This window comes from Agelaius phoeniceus, chromosome 9, assembly GCF_051311805.1.
Source record: "Agelaius phoeniceus isolate bAgePho1 chromosome 9, bAgePho1.hap1, whole genome shotgun sequence".
Lineage (NCBI taxonomy): Eukaryota > Metazoa > Chordata > Aves > Passeriformes > Icteridae > Agelaius > Agelaius phoeniceus.
Genome location: NC_135273.1, coordinates 4,209,901 through 4,235,243, shown reverse-complemented (window position 1 = coordinate 4,235,243; position 25,343 = coordinate 4,209,901).

Here is a 25,343-nt window from a genome sequence, read left to right as displayed (position 1 = left end):
TTTCTAAAGCAAAGAAAATGTTAGCAAACTCCCAAGCAAAATCTCCTTCTCTTTATCCAGATTAATCTGTGTTATTTACTGGTATGAGGAAAGGCTCAATAGGGCTTGTAATGGAACCAAACTTCAGAATTCCTCGTGGCACCCCCAAGCTAAAGATTTTTAGGTGAATTGCTGTGGCTTTTTGTACAGTATATGATTTCCATATTGTTTGACATGTTTTCACTTGACATCAGATTAGCCAACAGGTTAAATATTGTGGTTTCAAAGTGTTAATTTAGCACGCTTGCAAATTAGAATTTTAACATATTTGGAATTTTGATGAGACTAAAAGGCAAATTGTAATGTTCAAAGCAGCTGATTTTAGGTGCAGTTCAGCAATTAAGTTAATTTCGAGCTTTCTGATGCTGAGAAGGCCACTCAGGGCTGATAATAGCTTATTTTCTCAGATGGAGATTGAGGAGCTGACTACAAACTTCCAAACGAACACATGTGCTTGATTTGTCTATTTGTATTCAAGTTTACCTTTTCTGGTTGTCAGTAACACTACCCCACCTGCCCTATACAGCCTGTAGTGCTCAAACCTATTTGGAAAATCATGTGAATAGGGATTTGCATCATTACAATTTCCTTTCCATTTAGGAAGCATCTGCTATATCTTTAAAAGTAACAGGTTTGAAGAGGCCACAGGCTGTGAACCAGACTAAACCATTATTAAAATGAAACAAAAACTTTACAAAAAAAAGGTTGCTGGACCTAATTCAACAGCAGTTTCAACATTTTTTTTTTTTTAAACTCCTTTTACCTTGAAAAGGTTAAAAGCATTTGGGTCCTTGTGGAAAACGTAATTGCATTTCAGCCTTGTTTATGTGTGAATCTAAAGAATACTGATAATCTGCCATGTGAAAAAGTTCTGTTCTTCTGCTAACAGGCAATCCTTCTTGCTCCTAACAGGTCTTTCTATTAAGAAAACAGTTAAGGCCTAATTGGAACTTTTATCTGAACCATGCCACTCTAACTGATCAACCATGGCTAGCAGTCATATAAATGTTATTTTAAGTACCTCAATTGTGCAGATCCAAGTAGTGCAAGCAAAGAGAGAAAACCTCAGCTGCAGTTTTTCTTAATAACAAATAAAAAAGCAAAGTTCTGTGAGGATGTCCTCGAGCAGGTTAAGTGAACAGTGTTATCTTGCTAACCTTCATGCATATCATTGCCACGGGCAGCTGGAGGTTTTGTCAGGGGGATTGGCTCATCCCAGGACATTTCTGTCTCTAATTAGGTTTTCTGTTCTTTTGAGGGTGGGCAGCGCCATCGTGATGCTGCTTCTTTGCCATTTATCTCAAAGGAAAGCTCTAAACCAAAATATTTCAGCTAGACTTGGTCCTTTAATCTGCCTGCATCATCACTGGGAGACCTACACAAAAAAAAAAAAAAAAATCCAACTTCCACGGTTTTCCTGAAGTGGGACACACAGTGTCCTCCCCAACTTCTCTCTGATTCTCTGCCCAAGCCCCAGCTTTGCAGGAAAAGAAAACAAACCCCATTTTAAGAATTGTTTTAGGGAAGCGGGATATTTTGTTTCTGTGGCTGTTTGCTCCACTTCCTAGTCAGTGCCTGGAAATTTGGCTTTGGCTTCTCCTGAGTCTCGTTGCACACATCCCAGATGGAAAGGAAAAATATAACTGCTTTCCAAAAACATGCAGTGATGGGTTGTTCTTGCTTTCAGAGGGAGTGGGGTTTGGACAGGGCAAAGGGAATCCCATCCCAATCTGTGTTGGGAAACAGGGTCCAGAGAGCACTTGTATTGCTTTTGAAAAGTTACAGCCTGAATTTTCAGGCACAGTTCCTTTGATGGTTTTTGCTCCTCTCTACACATCCCTGATCCAAAAGTAGAAACCTCTTTTTTTTTCCTGGTAATATTGCTGGTTTGTGCTGGCTGGCAGGCACCACAGAGCAGCTATCAGTATGGTTATTGTGGTGCTCATTACAAAATTGTGTTTCAGGTGTTTCAAATGGGATTTTGGATCCTGCAGTTTTGAACACTTGGGAGAAGAACCTGACTTTGAAACAGCGATAGCAACCCCCTCCTTGAGCATCAGGCCTTTCAAAATCCTCTTCCATCTGGCTCTGAGAAATGAATGGATCTCTAGAGAACTGATCATTGAGCTCCTTCCTTGTCTCAAGGCAGAACTGAACACATCCCAGTCATTTGGAAGAAGGAAAGATGAATGCTGTCTTCCTCAAGAACACCTCTCTAGGGCTGAGCATCCCAATCCCAATCATCAACTCATGGAGTGCAACCCCAATCCCAATCCCAATCTCAATCCCAATCATCAACTCATGGAGTGCAACCCCAGTCCCAATGCCAACTCCAATGCCAATGCCAATGCCAATGCCAATGCCAATGCCAATCCCAATCTGTTTGTGAAGAATGCATATTTTATGATTGGCTTTTTGCAAATATTAAAATGAATATTATATGTGTTATGTTAGAAAGTTATGCTGTATTAATTCTCTTAGGTAGTGTGTTAAATATAGTTTCAGGTTATAACAAAATGTTAAAATAGAAACGATGCTAGGTAAGATACTTTTTTAAAGAAAGGACTTGCAGCAAGACAGCAGCCACAGGACACCTGAATCTTTCAGAGAAAGAGAATTTATTGCTCCATGATCAGGAGAAATGAACTTCTTCCTGCCTCACTCAGCCATGAAGACACTGTCAGGAGTCAGAGGAAGAAGCTGAGGATGACCAGACAGAATCCTGTGTTTGAATGGAATTTATGCATCATGTATGAGGTGTATGAATATGCAACAGGCTATTGCTTTTAAGAGTTAATCCTCTGTTAACGTGGGTCCTTTTTTGGGCTTATTTTGCCCAGAAAAAGGTACCCGGATGTCCGTAACTCTTTGTTTTCATTGTCTCATATTGTCCTAATCCTAATTGTCCAAATTATCATTACTCTAATTATATTACTATTTTTATAACCATTTTATTACTATTAAAATTTTAAAATTTTAAAAACAAGTGATCAGCGGTTTTCACAAGCTCATGGAGAGCAGCGTGCACGGGGAGCAAGGACACAGCCCCTGTGGGCTGGTGGAACGTGGGAGTGCTGGGGTTGTATCTTAGGTGGGATTTTTTGCCCTCTGATGGAATCTTGGGGCCTTTCTGGGTCGCTGCAACCCCGAGATTGTTAAAAGTCTCTTTTCCCAGCCCAGTGCTTGAAGAATGAGTTGGGGCTCTTCAGTTCTGGGTCTCAAGGTTGTTTATTGAGTCTTATCTGTAAAAAATTTTCTCCTGCCCTGCCGAGGTCCATCCAGCAGGACAGTTCCAGGCACTCTGCCTGCCCCCAGGGCAGGGTTATGTCTTTATACTAAAAACTACCTGTACAATGTTTACAATTACTTCCCAATACCTATCACCTATGTTAGACAGTGAGCTTCTACTCTAAACCAATCTAAAAGTGCCACCATCACAGCAGAAGATGGAGGCCAAGAAGAAGAAGGAGAAAGGCTGGACAGGCCCAGGTCCCTCCATCTTGCCCCCTAAACCCCCATACCAGAAACCCTAAAATCTACTTTTCCACCCCGTGATAACTTCACTATTATTCTACTTATACTGTTGTGGCTTGCTGATCTTCATCTAAGGTTGGTAATTTGCTCCACAGGTCATAATCAAACCCACAGGTGTTTTGGGCTCTGTGCCAGGGTCTCTGAGCCCCCTGGCAGGGGTCTTGGCCATCCTGGACAGCCAGAGGGATGTGCTGGGTTCCCATGATGGAACTTCAGTCATGTTTTGTTGGCAGCAGTGCCCTGACCTGTGACTCAGATTCCTCCAGGAGCACTCAGAGGTTTGGGCTCTGCTGCTGTGGCCAAAGCTCCGAGCCCCGTGGTGGGGATGTGACCTCCCTTGACCACGGAGGGATCAGTGAGGAGCCACTGCTGAGCTCCTGCTGAATCCAGGGGAGCACCTGGAGTGCTTCATCCCTACATCAGCCAGGGAGCCAGGGTGCTGGGCTGGGCTGTGTGTGTGTGCAGCCAGGCTGAAAGTGCTCTCTGCAGCACGGAGGAGCTGCACGGAAGGGTTTGCACATACACACACACACACACACAAAATTCCTCTTTACTCATCCTCTCTTCTCCAAGGCTACTTCGACAAGGGGATTCCATTTTCTCCTCCAGACTCCTGCTGAGGCTGGGGAGTATCCCGTTTCAGGGAGGCTGCCTGACACTCAGAGCATCACCCTGCCCCATTGTTTGCAGGAGCACGATGAAACTTTTGTGCCCTTGGGTTGAGCTCATGCCCTGCGGGCCCGGCAGATCATTCTCCCTGCAATTAGTGTTCATGGTTAGCTAAGCAGAACTTCCACAACACATCTGCCCTGCTTTGAAGGTTGAGTTACACGGTTTCAAAGTGGCCAGAGGAAAGGTTCCTATATGAAGAAGATATCTGGGAATATCCATTGTCTTTTTGTGGGTTTAATGCTTGTGTTTCAGGTAGGATTTCCTCGCTATTTATTCAGTGCTTTCTAATTCAGCATGCGATAAAGTGGGACAGAGAGTAAGAACACAGTGGTTTAAAAATTTTTCATTGAATTTTGTTCTAGGTTTCCAATTGCTTTCTTGGATTTGGGAGAGGGGGTGATATTTTTACTTCTTCAGAAAATTTGCATGTGTTGTCTTTAAAGTTTTTGCGTTTTTGCAAATGTAGCAAACATTTTTTTTCAATACCCTATGTACAGAGACCTCCATATATTTGCCATTCAGAGAAGCATCACAGAATCATAGAATGACTTGGGTTGGAAGAGATCTTAAAAAAAAAAATCTAAATGTTGATATGGCCAACATGCTGCATAAATGCCTCCTTAGCTAAAGATACCTCCAGGTCAAAATTTCTTGTGTCTCCTATGAAAACAACCTGGGAAAAGTGGCGGCTCCAGGGAGGCCTTAGAGCCCCTTCCAGTGCCTGAAGGGACTCCAAAAGAGCTGGAAAGGGACTGTGGAGAAGGGCCTGGAATGACAGGACAAGGGGAATGGGTTTAAGCTGAAAGTGGGTAAATTTAGATGGGCTGAAAAGTGCAACAACCCTTGCTGGCAACACAATCTCTTGATTGCAGTGCTGGGTTTGGGAAAGGATCTCAAACTGTAAGACAATTTTTTGTTGCCATGCTTGAATTAATCTCTGCAATTTATTGTTTTGATGGATCTAATTATTGGGATATTTAATTTTGGCTAGGACGTGTCGGTGTGTACATGGCCCTCCAAGGAAATTTGTTCCCTTAAGAGATAAACTTTTAAAAAGGGATTATTCTATTGGCCTGTGTGGTAAAAAAAAATAGTTTACCTGGGTTTTGAATGGAGAGTTCACTGTGACTGAAATACCAGTGAAAGTGTATCACGGGTGATCACTTTTTCTAATGTAAATCATTTAACATTGGTAATTTTCCTCTGTTGCTAATGCCATTAGTTACTTTAGAGGTAAAAAATAAAAGGATGTTTTACCTACCTTTTTTTTTTTTAAATTTTGCTAGCTACCCATAGCTTAACTTAATGATTTGTATAAGTGATAGTAATTGCTGAAACTACAGTTGAGTATTATTAGCTATAAAATGAACATGGTTATATGTCCAACACAACTAGCAAGGAACAGAAATGCAGTTGTATCCAAGAGAAAATAATTACAGCAATAATCAGTGTAATTCATGATAATGGCTGAATTGAATTTCACACCATAGCTCCAAGCACTTACATTTAATGAATGTAGTTTGTGCTTGTTTACTAAAAAGGTTTTTAGCAGAAAATCGATAATGTAACTTCAGTGTTTCTAATTGCAAATGCAATTTTTTTAAAAAAGTAGTGGTTCAATAAGGATTTCGTAGGGAAAATTAAGGTATGTGAGTGCAGCAAATGCTGTTACTTTAATTAGGCTACCTGCACATTAGTGCTATAGTTCTTTAATATTTATTTATTACTCCATATTGATTAAAATTGGTTTGAATTCCATTTTTAAGACCAGCTAATGTAATGAACATTGAAACTTTTCAGCTGCTATGACTAAGCAGATCATTTCCAATGGGACTGTCCTCACAAAGAGGTGTTTTTACCTTAAAAGCATTATCACACCAGAAGGGAGGTACAGGCCCAGCTACAGAGGTGCTTTCTACATGCTGAATACAAAAGAGTTGCTCATCCTTCACGTGGAATGGCAGAATGAATAAAGTGATTGGCACTTGGGGGTATAATTATAATTGCTTAATTGGTCCAAGTGTATTCTTGGCCTTGTTTGTGGTGAGGGAAACTGCTGGGGTTTAAAATGATGAGGAAGCTGAGGAATGCAATGCCAGGTGAATTTTTCAGTTCCTTGGCCTCATGGTCTGGGCTGTGGCCTCCTAGAGCAGGTCAGAGGGGGCTTGTAGAGGTTGTTCAGATGCACAACTCCAGCAAAGATAACCAGAAATAATCCCAGAGACAGATCTGTGGGATTGAACCCCACAGTGCTGCTTTTACCATCACCTGGTGGATCACAATGACTGGGCCATGTCTGAGTCTGGGAGTGCAAAGGAGCTGGGAGTGAAGGCAGAGCACTCAGAAAGCAGAAGAGAGAAGGAACAACCAGAGGTGGAGTTTCTGGAGCTCAGCTACCTGCAAACACAGGTTGCTTTCACCTCCAGGCTCCTGGAGACCAAGGCCAAGCCCTGCATTGCTGAGGAAAGGGGGAAGAGCTGTGAGTCCCTCCTGAGCTTTCTCACACAAATTACTGAACCACCTTTATGGTCTGCAGGGAGGGTTTGGAATGGGTCAAAAATCATGGCTGGTGGAGATTTGGTTGGATTTTATCTTAAAATCATAGAACTACAGGATGGTTTGGGGTGGAAGGGGCCTCTAAAGTTCATCTGGTCCAACCTCCCTGCCATAAGAAGGGACACCTTCACATGGATGAGAAGAAAGTCATTAAGTCATGGACCTTCCAAATCCAAGGTGATCTTCCAGCTGCAGGGATGTCACTGCCCAACCAGCAGCAATAATATTGTAACTGGACTTAAACTGTGGCAGCAAATTAAGTGCAATTCACCAGGAAAATATGAAGCGATCCGTAGGGGTTTAAAAAAAATAAACCCTGATCACTCCAGATTTGTGCCCTGATTATTTTCTGTGGCTGCCTGCCCTCAGTGCTAGAACCAGCACTGCATTTTCTGCTGGGTTCAGTCAGGCATTTTACTCTACAAAAACAACTAGCTCCTTTCCAACCAATGATTACTTGTAATTATGCTTTCCCCTGCCATTATTCTAATAGACTGTCATGCTGCACAGAGGAGGCGTTTGGAGACTGCTTTTATGGATGGACTGTTGGAACACTTAATATAGCTCTATTTTTGAATTATCAGGTTCTATCCTTTTGAAGTCTGTGTTAGTGGAACTCCTATTTATGAAATGTGCTGTGCTTAAAGGTTTGCTATTGATGAAGAGGTCCAACAGAGGCCTTTATCGTAAGTACTGCAGCATTCTCCCCGAGAAATAAATAGCCTTGCTAAAAGGTATGTTGTGTACCAAGGTTGCAAATTATCAGCCAAGCACCTTATAACTGTATACTTCAAAAATGCCTTTCTGCTTTCTGTTTGTTCTCCTTTTTTTCCACAACATGAGCAGTGTTTTTAAAAACCGCATAAGGAATAAAAATCCCCCAGAACCCCAATCTGTTGGCTCTTTAATTGGACAGCATGCCCTCGTTGTAACTCTTTAATATTCATCTATACCTTGGCAGGAGGTGCTGTTTGCAGGTGTGTCATCCTCTGAGCTTTGGGGGAGTTTTCAGCTCCCACCCAGAGAAGGTTTCCAAGCACTGATTTGTTGCAGGATTTCATCAGAGTGGCAGCCCCACCAAAGCTGTGAGCTGAGCATTACTGCCCAATTACCCAGGACAGGGTAATGAGAACCAATCCATATACACAGAAGAAAAAAAAATGAAAAAAGGCAGTCAGGTATTTTTAGTCCCTGAATAGTTTTAGTTTACAGACAAAGTCCAGGTAGGACAGATCTTTGCACCTTCATTTTTGGGTTGAAATTACTGGGAGCTCAGTGATGCAAGGTACTGCCTGTTCTTCCTCTCTTTTGAAATCAGCTCCTAAGCCCTCTCTTTAATTCTGCCACTGCTCCATATCTTCAGATCTTTAGACCTGAAGACAAAGTGGGCTGATGATATGACATACATTGATTTCTCTATCTGCTGCTGAGTTGTACTCTGGTTTAATACCAGAGTGAACTTGTCAATAGAATTTATTTCAAAAATTAAAAGGAAATAATAATTTTTTTTCATTATTTAGTTTTATATTATCACAACATGGTGACTTCTGTGGGAGCTACTACATCCAAACATGCCTTTGTTGTCCTTGGGAGCCCATTCTTAGGCTGTGTTTGCAGACCTGGAGTGCGCCAGGACTGGGGACCATAGTTCCTGGTGTGCTCCTGGATCTGGGGCTGGCAGGACACCGAGCACATTGGGATGTGTCCCACGGAGTGGGGTGATCTGAGAGGGGAGGGACACTGTGGAGACAAGGCAAGAAGGTGGGGAAGGGTCTGAAGCCCCAGGAGGGGCTGAGGGAGCTGGGAAAGGGGCTCAGCCTGGAGAAAAGGAGGATCAGGGGGGCCCTTGTGGCTCTGCACAGCTCCTGACAAGAGGGGACAGCCGGGGCAGTCGGGCTCTGCTTCCAGGGAACAGGAACAGGAGGAGAGGGAACGGCCTCAAGATTAGCCAGAGGAGATTTAGATTGGATTTAGGAAAAGTTTCTTCTCAGAAAGGATGGTCAGGCATTGGAACAGGCTGCCCAGGGCAGCAGTGGAGCCCCCATCCCTGGAGGGATTGGAAAGCCCTGTGGATGTGGCCCTTGGGGACACGGGGCACTGCTGGCCTTGGCAGTGCTGGGGAATGTTGGACTCAGTGACCTTGGGGGGCTTTTCCAGCCTTTGAATTCTGTGATTTCATGACAACAGCAACACCGAGGGAAGCAGTGGGTGCACAAAACAAGGAGGGTGCCTCGTGCAGGGGTTTCCATTTAACACAACAAATAAGGCAAGTCCTGCTCTAAAGTGTTTATCTGGAGCCGTTCCTTTGGAGCCATAATGTATCAGAGCCCTGACTTTGCACTCCCACATTCATCTTTGCTCATGTATTTTGCCCTCACCCATGGCTTTCCCCTTAAGCCTGTCTATTTGCCTGTAGATTTGACAGATGACAGCTTCTCTTTGGGATGTTGGATGGCGTTTGTAGGGCTATGATGCCAGGAGCGTTCTGAGCGCTGGTGTTGCATATTTATTGATCTCCATATTCCCAATAATCTGATGCACGTCACATTTGACAACATTATGTGGAGAGGTCAGCTGTATGGGGCTAATGAAACTGTTTCAAAGATGGATGTTGTTTTCCACAACATTAACCTTGCAAATAGCTGTCACTAGTGCATTTCACTATGGGGCTTGGCGTTTGAGAACCTCCCTTTTTTTATTGTTGATGTTAACATTAAACAAAACCTGGAGCCATTAAATCTCAGTATTTATATACAATAGGAAACATGGACGACATGGCATCACTCCAAATGAAAATCTTATTAACAGCACACGGTGCTTGTGGCAAAGTCCTGAACAATCTGAAAATTGGTTTGGCTGTCTGAAATGTTTGACAGATTGGCTAAGGATGATGTAAAAGGACTGAACAGGGAACAGCTGAATTCTAAGGATTAAAGTGGCAAATAGAAAGCCCTGATGTAATCAAAAAGCACATTGCACTTTCATATTTTACTGCGATATTACTCTGCTCACCAGGAGCTTATTACATCCAGGGCAATATAAAATTTAGATTACCTTTTTATTTTAAAATTATTTCCCTAGCATGTATAATGTGACTAGGAAGCACTCAGCTGCTAAAGAGGTCTCTTAGAAGTTCTTTTTTCCTTAAAAAATACTGCTGTGGTGATTTCAATATTTAATTGTAGGTTTTCTGCTGTCATGCTGAGGCACTTCAAAACAGGAGTCCTAAGGGCGATAAAAATAATCCTTGGAGGCCCCTTTTCCACATTACAGTGGTTGAGAACAGTTGTAGTAACTCTTTCTCGATGTCACACTGCATCTTTTGTAATGTAAATTTTGCACATACTTGCAAAGCACAATTCCAAATATGATTTTGATAGGCAAGCAGTTTAGAAAGGTTTGTGTTGGCCATCTGAGCTGTGAAGTACCACATATATTTCCAGTGTCTTCTGGGACTCCAGGGCATTTCAAGTGAGAAGGAAAAGAACTCAACCTTCATCCCGCTCTGGAAGCTCATGATTGTGTTTTAATATTTTAAAGAGCAGCTGGAAAATGCTAATACACATTGACAAAGGGTGAAATTCTGACCCCTGCAGAGAGGAAAGGTCAGATGATGGTGATAAGGACAGCTGAATGTGCCTTCACAAGGTCCTTAAGGTGGCTTGGGCTGGAGCTGCTGCAAGGTCTCTGTGGAGCATCATCTGCTGCTGTGGGCAGCCCTCACTCAGACATCAGGCAATGGTTTTGTTGTTAAAACTTGCTTTAATAAAGTCATGGATGCTCATGCAGGCTCTGATTGGAGGTGAGATGTGCCCCTGAGAAAGGAGGGGGGTGTTCAAATCACCAGCTGATAAAGGAGGGGATTCTCCCAGCTGAGCTTCATCAGCTTCAGACCATGCCCCTAAACCCTGAAATCATGGGCTGGTTTGGGTTGGAAAAGACCTTAAAAGCCATCCAGTGCCACCCCTGCCATGGCAGGGACACCTTCCATAATCCCAGGCTGCTCCAAGCCCCAGTGTCCCACCTGGCCTTGGGCAGTGCCAGGGATCCAGGGGCAGCCCCAGCTGCTCTGGGCACCTGTGCCAGGGCCTGCCCACCCTTCCAGGGAACAATTCCTTCCCAAAATCCCATCTAAATCTACCCATTTTCAGCTTAAAGCCATTGCCCCCTCTCCTTTCACTTCATGTTCTTACAGAAAGTCCCTCTCCAGCTCTCTTGTCTCTCCCTTTAGGTCCCAGAAGATGTTGCAGTGTCTCAAATGAACCCCTCCAAATGAAAGGGTAAAAGTGTTTGGCTGAGAAGGGCAAGCTGTAAGGCAACTTTAATAAAATGCAGTCTGGTCTGAACCCCTAATTGGTTGTGATTCACTGAGGTTATTGTAAATTGTTCAAAAGTTGAATGTTTTCTATAACCTTGCACCTGGACTGTCTGAGCACTTGGAGCGAAGAATCTTTGGGGGGCAGCACATGGGTCAGGATGAGAGCTCTGGAGGCATCTTGTGATGAAAAATCTAGAAAGGTTAAGGCAGATGTTAAATTTTTATACCCAAAAGTCAATGAAGTACAAATGACCCCAGTAAACTACTTTCTGTCTCTATAGAAACTTTCAGATAAAATGTTATTTGGGCTTGTTTTGAGAATTGTCTCAAGAAATGGTCAGAAAGGAAGAGAGATGGACTTTTTATTTCATATTTATTTTGCAGCACATCTTCTAATATGCAATTTGCTTCTTAAAAATTTGTTAAGAATGCAAATATTCAAAAGCCATAAAAAGAAGGTCTCTTCCCTCAGTTTCTGGCAGTTTCTTTGGTGTCTGAATTATTTATTTAGTGACTTAGGATAAGGTCATGGAGAGTTTTTCCAGAATTAGACTCTAAAGCCAAGTGAACATTTTAGGGAGAGTTAGAACAGAGGATTTATGACATCACTTAGTAGTGCTTAACACTGTTAATTGAAAAAACATTTTCCTGTAATAATTCTCAGGTTGTGCATTATCATTATCACATGAAACTGTGCAAAAATGTAATAAGTACATTTCTATAACATGATTTCTGATATTGCTAAGCTCACATGCTATAAAATATTAAGTGCTCGCCAAAAATGAATCTATGGAAAAAACCCCTTTTTACTCTAAAAACTAATGAGCTATGATTTCTTTTTATTTGTCTTTTGGGTTTAAAGCCTCCAGATCTAATTTTCAAACTCTTTTCTGAATCCAGGAGAGTTTATTTCCTAAAGAATATAGGGACAGGTCAGTACAGCCTCTCATAAAGGCTCCAGGAGCTCAGACTTTAGGATTTCAAGTGATCATGACACAAACAGCTTTAACTGTCAGCAATGCTTTGGAATTTTTAAAAATTATAAAAATCTTTTAGGAGATGTTAACTTAACAGGGGGCTCTCCTTGCTGTAAAAATACATATTTCTGAACATGGAGGCAAGATTCTACCACAATGGTGAATCTGTCTAGTGCTCCCAAACCATCCTGAGATTTGGATCAAGGACCACTTTTTTTTTTTTTTTTTTTCCTTGGTTTTACCATTTTTTAAGAGGGGATATTTTTTCCCCCTCATATTTTCTGCAGGGTATAAATGTGCCCCTGCACGTTTTGGCTGTTGGCAGTGCACAGAAAGGTGGGGCAAGGGGCAGGATGGCTGCTCAGGTGTGAAGGACCAGGTCTCTGCTTTCAGAGGGTGCTTTGGCCTTGGCTGCCATCTGAGCAGGGCTGGGAGCTGTATCTCTGTCTGTAACAAGGTGCTGTAATGCTCTGCCTCTTCATCCTTAAAGACTGAGAAATACCTGCCCTTAATATCACTAATGCCTCCAAAATAGTGCTTAGTTGGGACTTCAAGGCTGGAATGGCTCTAGTTCTAAGCCTCCGGATAGAATCAAATTTATTCCTTAGGGAACCTCATCTTTGCCTCAGAACTGCAAAGTGCTGTGCACTCTACCCTGATTGTTCAGTAACTTGCAGAAATGAGCCCATATAAAGCATTAAAGAACTTCAGAGCCCTGTGTTTGATTGCATGGTGTTAGAGAGAGAGGGAAGATGTGAATGTCAGCCACAGGACCCAGGCCAGAAACCTGAATTAATGGGGAGCTCTAAGCAGAAGCTCCTCCCTGCTGGGAGAAGTGAAAATGCTGCTGGGGTGAGGATTTCAGGGTTTTCAACGGAGTCCTTGAGACTTCTTCATAAATTAATTGTTTATAAAGGCAGGATTAATTAGCTGTTTGTCTAAAAATTTATGTGGGAACTGCTATTTATGCTGAAGCACAAGCATGTGAGTCCTGTTCTTTGCAATTTCTGCTTGGCATCAAATCAAGGATGCCCACCCAATATCCACTCATGGATGTTCAGATCTGCTTTCCTCCTGGGCTCTGGCTCAAGGATCAGAGCCTGGCAGTCGGGGGAGAGCCTGATTCTATCTCTGATGGACAGGATGTTCTTGCTTCATACTGTGTCAGGGAATCAGGACTGGATTGGATATTATGAAATATTTTTTGCTGGAGAGGTTGTTGAACAGTAGAACAAGCTCACCAGTCTGGTGTTAAGGCTGGGGATGAAGAAAGAGAAAAGTGGGAGACACTTGCCCATGTCACCCTTCCAAGTAGCTTGGTTTATAAAACCAAAACCCTGTAAAAGGACAATGCCACCCCAAGAATTCCAGCACTGCTTTTCTGGTGGTGCTTTCTTGGTCTGGTAGCACTAAGGTTGCATCTACGAGTGCAGTGGGTGCTCCCAGGCACCTGGAGCACACCAGGGATGCCTGTCCCACCTAGGGTGGGACCTGGGCATGCAGAGATGGTTCCAGTGGGCTCACACTGAAACCCTTTGGGTGCAGACCAGGGCTTCCCACCCAGCTGCCTCCTGCCAAGGAAATGCAAAGCACTTGTGCGTTGCTGGGTTTGGTTTCCCAATGTCTCAACCCATTTAGAGTTAGCAAAGTGCAGCGAACGGGCTCTTGAACGCAGGTTAAAGGCCTTGATGAAATACAGAACACCTCAAAAAGACAACCTGAATTTTTGCCACTTTAAACTTTGCATGGCTGGCGTGCTGGAGCAGCCCCCCAGGTTAATGAGCCGCCAGTTTAAACAGCAATTGAAGAAGTCAGTTATAAATACAGAGCAGTTTGCTTTTTGCCTTCCTGTTGCTTTCCCGGGCTTCCCAGGGCCTTCCACTGATGGAGAGCTTTTAATTTCCCATTTTGGCCCCCACCACAGGTGATAAACAAAGGTTTCCCATTGCTGTGACTCGGGTCAGCGCTGTAGCCTCGGCGTCAATCCCGCTGCCTGTAATTACACACAAAAGGTTACCGGGATCCACGGCTAATTTGCAGCCTCTGTTTAGCAGAATTTAATAGCAGGTATTACTGGTGCAGCAGTAATTAAGGACCTTTGTCAATAAGACGGAATAGATGGCCACACTTTGTTGTAATCATTGGACTTTTGAGAACCCAGAGGAGTGAAAAGCAGTGAGAGGAGCAATCCATTTCACGAATAACATGGCTGTCCTTTCACCCCCCCAGTCCCCCCTCCTCCTGAAACCAGCAATGGAATAATAATTCCCCCAAGCAATGAAAGTACAGGAATAAAAGTACTTACCCTCCAGCCTGTGATTTTTTTTTTTTTAACTTTTTATTTACTCTACTGTGCTTTTTATTTGCTTCGGGCTGCATTTGATGAAGTATTGTTTAAACAGTGCCGAGCAAAATGGATATAGGGAGATGGAAAATAGAAAGAGGAGGAATTTTAACCAGGTGGATATATGCATTTGCCTTTAAGGTGGATGGCGTCGGGTTTATCAATTATTTCCTCTGGATTATTATTATTTTTTTTTTTTTAAAAGAGAAAGAAATGACAAAAACAAGTGGCTTGGTGAAGAGATGGAGAGAGTCATTTAGAGCTGTCTCTGCTCAGAGCCGTTCAGCTGTAAATGGGTCGCAAACAACGGGCGAGGAGTGAAGTTGGTGCAGCGTGGTGGCCCCCTCCTGCCCCCCCTGCAGCACTAATGTAGCCCTGAATGGGTTGGCACTGGTTTGAGAGCCCCAGCACACACACACACACACACACACACACACACAGCCTGGCCCAGGCTGCTGGGCTGGGGAGCTGCCAGCCCGGGAGGACACAATTCAGAGTGCTTTAAGGTGTACACTCCTCTCAGTAATTGGTGAAGAAGCTGCATTTCACTCCCTGCTTTTAATAGCGGTTTGAGTAGTGGCTCTTTATGAGGGCTCTCTTTTTTAAAGCAGCTTTAACTATACCCTTTCTGTCAGTAATGCCTGAAAAACTTCTACCTTTAATCATTCCTGGATCAGGCAGCAAACAAGCAGCTCCTTTTCCTTTTTCAATTACATGCTGGATATTCAGCACACATATAAAAAAAGGGGGGAAAAAAAAAAAGAGGCATCTTGAGCCTATCATGTATTAAATGCAGCTCTTTGCTGCTGCATTAAAATAACACCAAGGATCTCGCTTCAGCCAACAAAAGCCAGAAATATAAAGTTAAAGCTGCAGTGCTCTTTTTTATCTGCTCCATTGTGAGGAGGCATTGTAGCACTCTTAAAACAGTGGGACATTTTTCCATACCTATGGGCGATGGTACTCAGCCAAGAGATCCTGACCTTTGTGATTCTGAGACTCATGGCAAATTTTTTACAGCATCTTATGGATGGGTTCTGCTTGATGCTGGTCCTGTGAGGTATGGCTGATTTTTTTTTTTTCCTTCTTCTTTTTGGCACTGCTGTTTCAAGAAGGGAGCCAGGAAACAGCAAACTGGTGCTTTGGCTGAGTTTGTTTTGAAGGTCCCCATCTTGGTGGAGGTCCCCATCTTAATGAGTTCACTTATATAAGATCAGGCAAGTGATCCTTAGTGGGCACTTGCCCACAATAAAAAAAAAAAAAAAAGAAGGATCATTCCATGGAAGATCCAAGCTTAAAATATGAAGGAAATCGAAGGTCAGGGTTGGTATGAATCAGGAAAATCATGAGAGAAATACCAGGGCTAGGAATTGTATTTGGTACTTTTGAGTCAACAGCATTGTATCATAGCTCATATTTATTTTTTTCTCCCAACAGAAGACCAACAAGCTGTGGAAAATGCAGAGGAAATTCTGGAATGTGTAGAGAGAAGGGAAAATGGATGGATATGAAGTTTGCAGCAGTGTGTTACGGTCTCTTTTGGAAAAGGAACCATTCTTGATGGAATGAAGGTAGAAGAGAAATTCTTTGAAGGTGAATTGTTTAGTAACAGCTCTGGTGTCACCAAGCTGGAAAATCATATACAGGGTTTTCCTTCTGATCAATGCTGGTTTAGTCTGCAACAGATAAAAATGAAGAGACAATGTCAACAGACAAGAATATTGCTGCAGGATAATGGTGCCCTACTGCTACCCAAATGTCCAAGGCTAATCCAGGACATTTATTTTCCATTGATCTGGAAAGATATTTGTCATTGCTTTGTAGGGCAACCCTGCAGATGGTATAAACACAGAGAGGAGATCTTGTGGTGGTGAGTTGGGGTAATTCAACTGGCTCCTGTTTGATGGGGATCAAAAGTAATCTGGGTTGATGACTGTGAGGAGTCTGAAGAAACAGCGCTTATTCCTGACCTTGGGAAGTTGCCCCTGTGGAGCAAATGGAATCTAGGTGCAAAGGGCAGAGAAGGGCCAGATGTATCCCAAACTGGTCAGAAGGGTGGAGCAAACCTGATCTGTCCAGGACTGCTCCTCGGCAGCTTTGTCAGGAGCAGCCAGAAGGCTGAAGGTAAACCTGAAGGTCTGAGGTTCAAAGGTTAGCTCTGTTCCTTAAGGGAAAATGGATCTCCTGCAGGAACAGTTGAAGGTCACTGCTCAATAAGTCACACTCTTTAACCTTTCCTCTTTTTGGTCATTTGATAGCCAGGCCTCTTCCCTACAAATGCAAAGCATGTCACGTACAATATCCATGGATTCAATCCTGTCTGCTAGAAATGACAACGTGGATTTAATGAAAGGATCATTTCAAGGTAAATTCATTTGTGGTCTGTGAACAAAGTCTGAGCTCATTCCTTTTTTTGTCTCACTGCTCTTCCCACCTGGCTTGCCCCAGTAATGGTTGATGTGGAAGGCCAGAGCCTGGGGCTGACCCTGTTGTTCCTCCAGGTGTGTTCCTGGTTCATCTCCAGCCTCAATCACCACTGAACTCCAGGGCAGCATCAGCTGGACCCATGAAACTCCCATTCCTGGGTCTTGTGCCAACTTTCCCCTTCTTTGCATTTCAAGGTTTTGGTGTGCCTCACCACCCTCAAAGGGAAGAATTTTTTACCAATCTCCCATCCATCCCTGCCCTCTGGCACTGGGAGCCATTCCCTGTGTCCTGTCCCTCTATCCCTTGTCCCCAGTCCCTCTCCAGCTCTCCTGGAGCCCCTTTAGGCCCTGGAAGGGCTCTGAGCTCTCCCTGGAGCCTTCTCCAGGTGAACAGCCCCATCTGTACCAGCCTGTCTTTATAGCAGAGATGCTCCAGCCCCCTGAGCATCTCTGTGGCCACCTCTGGATTTGCTCCAAAAGTCCATGTCCTCATTTTCCAGGGAGAATTTCACAAGTGAATTTCACAGATTACATTTTCCCGCAGTTTCTCAGAGAGTTTTGCCTGTGAGGGTTTGTGTTCATGCATGGATCATTCATTCTGACTGAAATAGCTGGAAAACCTCTGAAAGAGCTGAGCATCTCTTTGAGGGGAAAAAACCTCTCTGGGGCTATCTTATCTGCATGGCCTCAACTGCTCTTAATATAGGTGGGAATGGAAAATTTGCAGGCTTTGTCCTTAAAAATTTATCAATAGGATTGAGTTTAGAGAGAAATGTGTTCCCCCCTAGGATGTCTGAGACCTGTAAAACCCACAGTGCAAGCAGGGACTGATCTGGGGGCTCAGTCTTGAACTGATTTTGCAATTTTTGGGTTGGGTTGAATTTTTTGTGGCTCAGGCCTTTTACATTTGCCAGAATTCACCAAAGGGAAAGGCAACCTTGATTTGGCCAATATTTCTGTACCAACACTATGCTCTAATTAGTTCCAGCTTTCAGAAGTGTTTAGTTATTCTTCATTGTGTTTCCCAGATGGAGATGACACCACCAGCTAATTTACCAGGCTGGTTTGTGTCTAAGATTCCAGTTTTGCTCCTTTTTGTAGCGTGCTGGGATCACAGCTGAGGAGCTGAGATCAGATCTGCCCCTCAACCCGCTGCTCTTGTCCATGCAAGGTTGTATGTTTGGTTTTGTTTTTTTTCTTCTCCAAATCCTGCATTTTTAATATAAATAAAAAATTTGATCTCTGCCACTGGGAAACTGCATCCCATTTTTTTTTCCTAACAGAAAAATGGGAATAGGTTTCCTTTAACTAGTGGAAGGGTCTAGACTCTAAAAAGGTTTTTATTATTGTGTGCCCGGGGTCCTTAGTTTTAGACATTTATCTTGTGGCAAACCAGTAGGGAACTAGAAAGGCAGTATTTTGCAACTCCTAGACCCCCAGCTCTAAATAATGACTCCAAGCTGAAATTGAAGCAGGTGCATCATCTCCTTCATTGTGTCACTTTTAGCACAGACATTATACTTTATGGGCTTCCACTATCCAAATAGTTTGTGCAACGGACCCTAAAAGTGGTGATGCATCAATCAATCAGTCAGGGCTTTATTGCTCCAACTTTCTTTACAGGAGGCTTCTAAGCCATATTATAATGCAAGATGAGGAGCCCAGCAGAATACAAAATGCCCTGGGATGCAGCTCCATTTCTGTGTGCTCCCTTCCAGGGCTGGAGCTGCACCCTGAGGAATTTCCCAGTGCATCAGTCACAGCTGCCAAATGCATCCCTGGTGGAGCCCCAAATGCATCCCTGGTGGAGCCCCAAATGTATCCCTGGTGGAGCCCCAAATGCATCCCTGGTGGAGCCCCAAATGCAGCCCTGGTGGAGCCCCAAATGCATCCCTGGTGGAGCCCCAAATGCATCCCTGGTGGAGCCCCAAATGCATCCCTGGTGGAGCCTCCTGGGCTGTGCCTGGCCAGGCTGGCTCAGGGGATGGATCCAGCTGGCCCTGGTGGCCTGCACAAGCTCCTGGGTGGGACAAGGTGTTAAAGAGGACGGAAAATCCCAATGGCTTGGCTGAACTGGTTTTTCATAGCAGGGCTGAGGGGTTTTCACCCATCAGCAGGATGATTTATATCCTGAATGTGGGGTGGGTGACCTGTACCCTCCGCTCCTGACCCCTGGGGTTTTAGCCCACACCATGTACAGCAGTTCCTACTGGGTTCATTTTGCTGTTTCCAGTTTTTTGGCTGCTTTGGTGTGGAAATATCTCTCAGGCTTTCCAGAACCATTGTGTGTGGGCATTAGTTTTGCCATCAGCAAGGAGAGATACATCTACACAGAAATAAATGCAGATACGGGTACAGCCTGCTTTATGGAAACACTGCTGAAATCCAGAATATTACACTGTTAGTGCAAGTGAACAAGTTATGGGTTATGACTTGGTTATTGCATGGAAACTTTGCAGTCCAGGCCTGGGGCTCTGATGTAAATGCCTTGGGTTGAGCTGGCAGTGGTTATGGGAGGTGATTGGATCCGTGTTAGTGCTTTCATCAGACACACAGACAAATAAATCTCCCCTTGAAGCTGCGGGCTGACATCTGCATAACTTTGTTTTATCGCCCACTTCCCATCCAGTTCCAAAGAGTAACTCAGGAAAGGAAATTTAAGGGAAAAGAGGTGATCATGTTGAGAAAGAAAAAAAAGAATCTGGGACTTGAGTATAAAATTCTGTAGGTTATGCTATATAGTATGTGCAATGCACAATTCAATGCTTTGGATTCTTTTAAAGAGGACCAAAATTTGCATAAGGTTGTAAAAAAAGTTGTTTGATATGCAACCAGCATTTATTCTGCAAAACAGGATATTTTCTAATACTTGTCCCTTCCCCAAATCCTCATGTTGCTTACTCACAGAGTTTATTATAATATTTGTAGTAGAAATCTCTAATTTGATAATTCTCTAGTGAGTTTAATGAGCCTGAAAAGTGACATTTAGAGCTAGTTTTCTCTTTGTGCTTTGAAAAATGAAATACAAGTAGTTATCTGTTAAATGAGATAATTACAGTGCTACTTTGCTAAAGGCACATATTAGTGATTTTTAGCTTGTTTCGCTTAATTAGAGCTTTACAAAATGTGGAGTGACAACCCGCTAACAGACCTGTTGGAACAGTTACTGAGCCTGTGAAATAAAACCAGTTGTTCTAAACAAGTCACAAAAAGAGATTGATGAAATGGCTGGCAGCTCAGGCAGAAATTTAAGCCTTGGCTGCATTAGAGCAAATGTAATAATAGCAGCGAGTAACCCATATTTTTAATTTTACTGATCTTTCTGCAATAATTATAAGGAACTTTTAATGTCTGTAATTAGAATGTTAGAGATAGGGTGACTTAGACCAGTGCTGCGCTGTGAAAAATTGGATACTTACCATAATTGAAAATTAATCACTTTTAATTACCAGGAAGGGATGCAGTGATTACTTTGAGTGGGCTGAGATGCATCACATGAATTATGGGCAAACAAATTCATGGCTGGAGTTGGTGAGTTTGAGGCCAGTCTGTGCCAGGAGCACCTCTGCTGATGTAATATGATGGATAATGAAAATCGGGGTGCATTTGTTTGGCTGGGACTTGCAGCCCAGAATTTTTGCTTTGCTGGAAGTTCTGATGGAGAGGATCTCTGAATTTTATCAGTCACTCCTCCAGCACTGTCATTTTAAACTTCAGCAGGGCAGGGTCACCCATAAAGCCAGATGTAACCCAACACGTTGGTGCAGCTCTGCCAGAAGCCCCTGAGCAGGTTTGAGCAGTGAGGGAGGGAAAAACCTGTGAGGTTTGTTCTGTGGGCAGAATGGATTGTGGATCATTGGCCACACTGTTAGCTGACCCACACAGTGGTTGTGCACAAAAGCTGCTTTTCCCTGCTCAGATCATGGGAGATTATGGAAAGGCAGCTCCTCATCCCATGGAAACACTGAAATCTCTGGGGTCCAGGAGAGTTTGGTCTTTCTGGCAGATCCAATGTGGAAAAGTTATTTTTCTGTTTAGTTGAAAAAGACCTCATTTATTTCTTCTTTAACCAGCTCTGCTCTTGTGCTGTGTGTCTTTGCTGATTTATGACTTGAACCACCACGTGTGGCCCCCTCAGCACCCCACGGTGCCTCTGCATTTAAAAGGTGGCATTTTATGCTCAAAAGATGATGTGAAAATGTCACCATCTTGCTCCACAACTCTTCTCCTTGTGCACCTGTCACCCATTCCAGCTGCCAAATGCAAGGGCAGCAGGCAAACAAAATCTGCTCCAGACATTGTTTTGCGAGTTGGAAATTGTCTTTTGCCCAGATAGGGATTTCTCAAACCCCACCTGGTTTTAGGAGCCAGGAATGAGCAGAGCTGTGAGGGAGATGCTCCCCTTGTGCTTGGCTCTAATAGCTTTGTTCTGGCTGCAGCAGGAGAGGTGAAATAGAAGCCCTGGCTGTCCCTGAGTCTCCATGAGCACAGCTGCACTGTCCTGGCTCTGCACCTTCCTCTCCTGTCATTAGCCTGAGCAAGGATGTGGCTGCTCATGACTGGGTGATTGATGTCAAATGTAGTAGCAACATTAAATTTGTCTGAAATGGACAAAGAAAATCATTATTCACCGTGAAAATCTTGTCTAAAGTTCCCATCTAGCCAGAGCTGCTCCTAAATTACATTTGTATGAATTTTAAAATGTTTTTTTGAATTTCTTGGCCCATGATTGTTCCCAAGGTCACAAACTCAGAAAGCTGGGAACTGAGGCCTGCGGTGAAAAATGTGCCTGTAATATATCTTCATATTTGCAAATGTATTTTATTGCTGTCCATATCCTGTGAGAAAAATCCAATGTTCTTAAAAGACAAGCACTGCTTGTTATAGAGACACTTATTAATGTTTATTAGAAACTCATTTCACTAACATCCATGGCTTTATTGGAAGTTCCTTAAGTAGCAAATCCAATTTCCTTTCTTATGCTTGTGCTTACTTAATTAACATCAAAAATTGAATGAGGCAAAAAACAAAGTTTGATATTCATTTTAATAAGTTATATAAAGTTAGCATAATCTCATTGAGGCCATTCTTCATCGCTCCAACTGCAGACACAAAGTGCCTTTGCAGCCGTTTGGGGTTTTACATCATAGAGGGGAGATAACCTAGCAACTAATGAGAGAGCCAGGAGAGAAAGGAATTAATTTTCAAATAAACCCTTTATGGGCTGCCTTCTGGGGAAGCAGGACTTTGTGTGTGCTGGGCAGGGAGCTGGGCACGCTTGGATCTAGAAAAGGGTTGGGAGGAGGTGCTTGGCAGGAAATCTTCAGAAAACCATGCAGCAACCTCGTGTTATGATGGCCAGAAGGACAGAAAACAGGGATCAGCAGTCAGAAAATCAGCCAGGAACCACAGGTTATGATGGCCATGGGGACAGAAAACTGGGATCTACAGGAATTTTCCAGTGGCAGCACCTTTTGTGTGTGCAGCATCCCACCCCGTGGTGAGGTCAGCCCCACACGTGCACCAGTTCAGGCTGCTCCTGCTGCACTCCCAGAAAAATCTCCCCTGACCATGTGATGTCTGTTGACCTTAGAACAAGCGTTCCCATATTGGAAAGTAATGATAAAAAAATCCCCTACTACAGTAAAGCTATTATAAGCTGGAGTGTTTGTGCCATTACTGGGGAATATGGTATTGATTTTTTAATAAATTATGCCATAACCTACATTTTTGCCTTAGGTTAAAATTTAACACCAGAAGCAGAGGAAAGGTACAATGCATGGATATCAGAGCAATATATTTTACTCCACCCCAGACTTCAGCACATGCTTGAAAATCAAGAGTGGTGGGGCCTTGGTCACCATCATTTGTGATGTCCCCTCTCCCCTGGCTCCTGGGCAGGACTGAGGACACAGAGGAGCAGCTGTGAAACCCCAAATAAATTCAACTGCTCTGCTCCCCCATTTCCCTTCCAGACTGTGGAGGGTTCAAAAGGATTCAAAATGCTTCTGTTCCTCAGCTATAAAATAATCTTGCTCCAGTCGTGCTGGATGTCAACAAGAAACGTCTCAGAAGTAATTTTATGGAAGCAAAAGAAAGAAAACCCAAACCTGTAACCATTGTGATATTTTGATATTTAAGTGAAACATCTTTTGTGTGAAAGTAGAGGAAGGTTTTCTTTTTAGCTTTTGTTTTTTAAATTTCTTCTTAATTTTGGAAGGAAAAAATCAATGTCCTCAATGTTTTCACTCTATCTTTTTTTCATGGAAGGGGAGTAAAATATTTAAAGGGAGAAAAAGAAGTTCTACACTATTCTTCTAGTGGCTAAATATAAATACCCATGTAAATCTGGAGCTGTATCACAGGTAATTAGGCAGGTAAATGGGGATGAAACCCAAGAGTGTTTGCTAGAAGGGCTTTCAGTGCAAACCAAAAGCAGCTCTGTGTGTTCAACATTCAGCTCAGAGAGGGAAGGTGGGGAGGGACAGACATTTCTGCTTTGGATGGACACCTGCTACTCCTGTGTTGTAACCTTTACTCCTGAGACAACTACTTCAAAAGCTGGGTTTGCCTCCCATTTTCCACCCAGTTAGCATCAAACAGCTGCTCTTTTCCTCATCATTCACAGGAGCCCTAGCAATGGGATGTTTTCTTGGAAGTTCTGAGGATATCCCTCCTTTACACCAATGTGTATGGGACAAAGGTGCCATAAGTAGAAATTATTGCTTCAAAAAGAAATGAAATTATTGCTTCAAAATGGTGGAATAAATATTTTGATGCAGGTACTTGTGCTTATCCTTTCCCTCTCTGTGTACCAGGGAAAATTCACGTGTGTAAGTGCCATTACTTTGAATATTCTCATCCCTGAAGGTGCCCTAATTTGCAGCAGAAAGTTCATGAATGTCTGCAGTTCAGATCTCTGAACTCAGTCTGCACTGCCCAAGGAGGGCAGGACACCTTGAGGTGGAATTTAGAGGGGGATGCATCCAAATCTACCACAAATCACCCATGAGATGGGAATGTCCAACAGGGTGAGCTGCTGGGAGAGCAGCTGGGCACAGACAGGGAATGAGAGCTCCAGGAGAAAGAAGGGCATTTTTCCAGAAAAAGAACTGATGGGTAGGACAGAGGTGGACTCAGCAGCCCCACAAGTGAAAGCATATTTCCTGTGGCACAGATATCTTATTAATGCTCTGCTGACAAGGGGATCAACCCTCCAGGACAGCAGCTCCAGCAGCCTGCAATCACAGGGGTGTTTGTCCCCCTAAAACCAGCATTTGTGTATCATCTCTACACGGATGCTTGGAGACTGCTGTGGAAAATTTGCTCCCTCAAAAGCAGGAATAAACTCAGACAATTTTTAGATACTTACAAAAATATCCTCGAAGTAAAAAATTTAAAAGTCCCCATTAGTATTAAACATTTCCTTTTCATGCTGTCAGTGCTGCCACAGAAAGAGAAATGTGCCTCAGCTCAGCTCAAGCTTAAATTCCCTCTCTTCTTGTACTCATTAAATAGCAGATTGTCAGCTTAAGAGACTTGTTGCTGTTGATGTCTGAGATTCATGATCCATCTGAAAGATCTGGGAACTTAATGGCTGCTTTTCATATCCTGATAACCACTCTGTTTTGTGTTAGTCCCAGTGCTAAGCCTGGCTTTAGTGGGGCTGCTCCTGACTTCCCACACTTATGGAAGAGGGGATGGAGGGGATTTTGGTTTTCATCAAATCAAACAGCTGCAACCAAAGCCAGGATTTTTCTCTTTAAGACACATGTGAGCTTGTGGAGCTGAGCTACTTCAAAATACCTGGCTGGAATATCTGAGACAGAACATCAAAATTAAAAATCGTGTTTGAAAATTCACACTAATTAAAAAGGGACGTCTGAAGCCAAACAAAAAATCAATGAACTTACTGGTCCTTCCTCAGTTAAGTAACAAAATTTGTTCAATTTGTTTTATGTCTCTAAGTGAGGAACCTTTTACTCACTTTGATTCATGGACAGAGGTTAGAAAATGGTACAGTGGAAAGGAAATTAACATTTAACCTGCCCGCCTGCATATCCGAGCTGATGTCTCAATGTGCTGCAGCTGTGAGTAAATTCTCCCAATGAACCAGGCACAGAGTCTGTAATATTCATACAGCTACTTGTGCCTTCAGGAGAGCTCAGACAGTTTTCTGGCTATTAGAGACCAAATTAAGAAGAAAATTAATCTGTGCAGGATGTGTTGCTACTTGACATAAATCTGTATTTTTTAAGATAAAATGTAAGGGGTTAGCCAGCACATATCACTGCAACTTCACAGCCTTAAACCTGACAGTGCCTGTGAAAATTGCTAATTTGCAGTCTGGAGAATATAAACTGCTGTTTTTTTTTTTTTTTTTTTTTCAGAATACAGTTATTCAAGAAAAGGCAATGATAGAGCAAACTTGGCATTACTCCATATGATTGTGCAAATTAAACTTGAACTCTCCTTGT